This window comes from Colossoma macropomum, unplaced genomic scaffold (genome assembly GCF_904425465.1).
Source record: "Colossoma macropomum unplaced genomic scaffold, Colossoma_macropomum, whole genome shotgun sequence".
NCBI lineage: Eukaryota > Metazoa > Chordata > Actinopteri > Characiformes > Serrasalmidae > Colossoma > Colossoma macropomum.
In genome coordinates, this window is record NW_023494795.1 from 41,914,071 (window position 1) to 41,917,856 (window position 3,786).

Consider the following 3,786-nt stretch of genomic DNA (forward strand, 5'->3'; position numbering starts at 1 on the left):
CATCTGTACCAACAAGTGTGGTGTGAATTTTGGGCCCCTTGAAAACTTCATGATTCTTGCCTCACATTATTTCACTTAGGAGAACTTGTCACAACATGGCTGCAATATGTTGCATACAACTGCAACTCCTGAAATATTTAACGCTTCTGAAAAGTGTTGGCTTTTGAAGCAAAATTCTGAAATGACCTGTTTTTGACAAGAGTAAGAGAGATCTATTATTCAAAACCCACTAAAGTCTCAACAACTGATCATTTGTTGGAGATATTTTGGGGTTTAATTTGTGCTTTAGCCAAGCTGGAAGATACTTCGCTGTCACTTTCCAGTTCAACTTTTACCTCTTAAAAACAGATGGTGAGCTACACCATTGATTTGAGTGATAACTACAAAAACACTGTAAATCTGCAGTAGGACATGGAGTTTTGGAGTTATGATAGAGTGGAAGCCACATTGCTGCTATCACTGCTCTGAAAGTAGTCTTTTATTACTTAATCAGTCTTTCAGTTTCAGTAAAAGTCACATGAGAAAAGTACAATCTTTCCGTCTGTGGCCGGGAGTCTATTAGAGCACAATTGGCCTCACTCTCTGAGTGGGTAGGATGGCCCCCCTGTCTCTCCCATCACTCAGCACAATGACAGAACTGGCGGTTGGCGCTTTCCTCTAAGTGCATTCGGCTGTCCGATGACGTTGAGTGAGAGGCAGTTTGAAAAGATGCAGTGGTGCTTCACCGGTCCCAGAGGAAGCCTGTGCCAGCCTTCACCCTCCTGGCGCTGGTGGTATTGTGTGATTGGGGGAGTCCTAACTAGTGGTGGAATTGGAAACGACTAAATTGGGGAGAAATTTGGGACCCCCCCACCAAAAGAAAAAATGTACAATCTTTGTGGGCCTCTATCTCTTCACGGCCCTTGGAATCGTCATGATCTTCCACTCCCTTATGGCTCCCCATTTGTCTCACTACTTCATTCTGAGAGAGGAGTCTGAAGTGGCTTTCCAAAGGTCCCGTCTTTGGACCATCTTCTGGGACAGACAGTCTGAACATAAAAGATGCTAACAGCCAGACCGGAATTGTGACAGTGTCATTGTGCCTCTTGCTACCTAGAAACTGTCTGTAATGTCACAGAGGACCAGGTCACATGAAGTCTCAGAGACTCTAATTTTATTTGGTGGCGAGTGAAATCATATTAAATCTAGTCAGTGTATCTCTTACGTCTTATTGTGAGTATAACCTATTCCATAGATTATTTTGTTTGCTTATTTTAAGCAATCATATATGGTGAAATGATCTCATTCTTCTGGTAAGTACTTCCTTCAAGCATTATTTCTTGAAACAGAATGACAATCTGACAGTGAAATAAGGTGATTTCATGGATAAAACCAAGTAGAAATGTCTAGAAATATGTTGAATAGTCTTATAATATCTTATACAAACCTCATAATGACAAAAATTAGATCCATAGTCTGTTTCACTTGCCAAGATACCTTGTCGTGACTGGTTATTTGATTTACTAGGACTGGCTTCAATTTGAAACATGGCCCCTATTCCCAAGTGGGTTGGCTGATCACACAGTCGTGACTAGGTTTCTCCAGATGATTTTGTAGGCTATGATAAACCAAGCTTGTCTCTGGCTTCCCCTGTGTAGGTGTTTGAATCAGCCACAGAAAACCGCAGAGCCTCTGCCTTACCTGATATGAATCTTGAGCCTCTGGATGCAGGTCTCTCGTTCCCTGTCCAACTGTGGCCTGTGCAATCCTTCATTTCCATGGAAACGAGTCAGACTTGTGGGGGATGTGCCCTGATCGGCCGTCTTGTCTCCAGATGGAGGGATCTTTTCGGGAGTAGACTTTGGCAGCACTCGTGTTGGTACTCCCAGAGCAGCCGATGATGATAAACACAGGAAAGTTGTTCACTTCCTCGCCAAGAGGCGGAATGTTTTCTTGGTGTTGTCACCGCATGAGCGAGAGAGAGTGAGGAGGGAAGATTTCTGAGCCTCAACTCACTTTATAAGGCAATTATTTACTAAAGCTCTTAGCATGGGGGAAAGCATAAAAGACTGAAATTGCATGCGACTGGCTCATGTTTTGACATCTAAGCAGAATGTGATTCCGTGTTAATGCTGCTGAAATGAGTAAAAGTTTATGTAATGTTTGCCTCAGAGACAGCAAGTCTGGTTCTAGGTAGGGCCAGTACATCTTTTTTATTTCAACTCCAAACATGCCTGTGACAGGTAATCAATGATTGCAGAAGGTTGATTGCACACTGATTTGATTTGGTTTGACCACTAGGCTCTGATGTCAAGAACTGGAACAGAAAAAACTGCACTGACTTTGCTTGACTGGACTAAAAGGCTTTGGCACAGCTGTTTGTATGAGGATTGAGGAGTATTAAGTTCTATCGCAGGTGCAAGGACATGCATTAACCATGCGTTACCTGCCAGATCAATTACATCTGAAATTGGCTATGACAGGGATCGGCATCATGCGGCTCTTTTACTGCCCTGTTGTGGCTCCACAGCTGAATCAGATTTGTAGGTAAAAATAAAATAATCCTCCTTTACAGTAAAATAAAGCTCTGCTGATCGTTCAACACAGTTTAACAATAAATGGTCTTAAACTCTGGAGTTAATGTAGAACTGCTAATTCACCCTTTAACCCTGAAGGTTGGTGCGCAGACTGTTGGTCACCATAGCAACACAGACAACAATCTCACCTAGATAGTAGTTAAAGAAAAGGCAATGAGAAAGATTTAAGATGAACATCGATAATTTGGAGACAAACAGACTTATTAGTGTTTATAATCACTCCAGCTGGTTTCCTGATATGTTTAATCTGCAACGAGAAACTGACAAACACTGAAAAGTCGCAAAGCTGAAGTCGCTTCTCATTCGCCAGCTTCTCGTTCGAATTTTCCTATTTTACCTTAAATGGTGCCACCTACATTATTTAAGGTGGAATAAGAAAATTCAAACAAGAAGCTGGCGAAAAAGAGGCAACTTCAGCCTCATAAAACGTCAAACGTTGAGAGGAACTGTTCTACTTTTGTGGAAAAGTTTCCTGCCAGAGATGTGAGAAAAGCAGCTATAGCTGCGCTAAAGCTTAAAGCAGAGCAAAGTAAGTCTGGCTTTGTGTTTATGTTTTGTTTTTAGCTAATACTTGCACATTATCACATACTGAGACATATTTACAGTGAAGACAGTAGAATGGACATAAAATATTATGCCTCTCAAGGTGGTTTGATTTTTGCTGAAAGGGCTCTTCTTAGCATTTCTGTTGCCGACCCCTGGGCTATGACAAGATTAAAAAATTAAAAAAATGTATAGTATCTTAATACGATAATAAATATTATATACACATAATATGTATATAATGTGTGGTTTAAATTGTGGCACTCTTTGAAAAAATTGTCCTGACATTTGGTCTTCAGTACCTTAAGTTGGGGAACCTAACTGTACCCTATTTCAGTGCCATTTTATTTTTCATTTTAAATCCATTAACTTTGTCTTGACCCCAGGCTTTTATTTTACTGTACTAAAATGTAAAGTTAAGCTAATATGCACCTTTCTTCTGGGAAAGTGTACCTTCAAAACTTATGTAAAGTACTCCATTTTGTACCTTTAAGTAAACATTTCACTCCTGTTGGAACAAAACTTCATATCTCCAAAATGACAACTTCATGGGTGAAGGAAAAACCATCCTTTACATTTAATGCAAGTCCATGGAACCAGACATTTTTCCAAATAATTTTGGGACATTTCTTTTGGGTTATTCTTCATGAAATATACAAACAATATA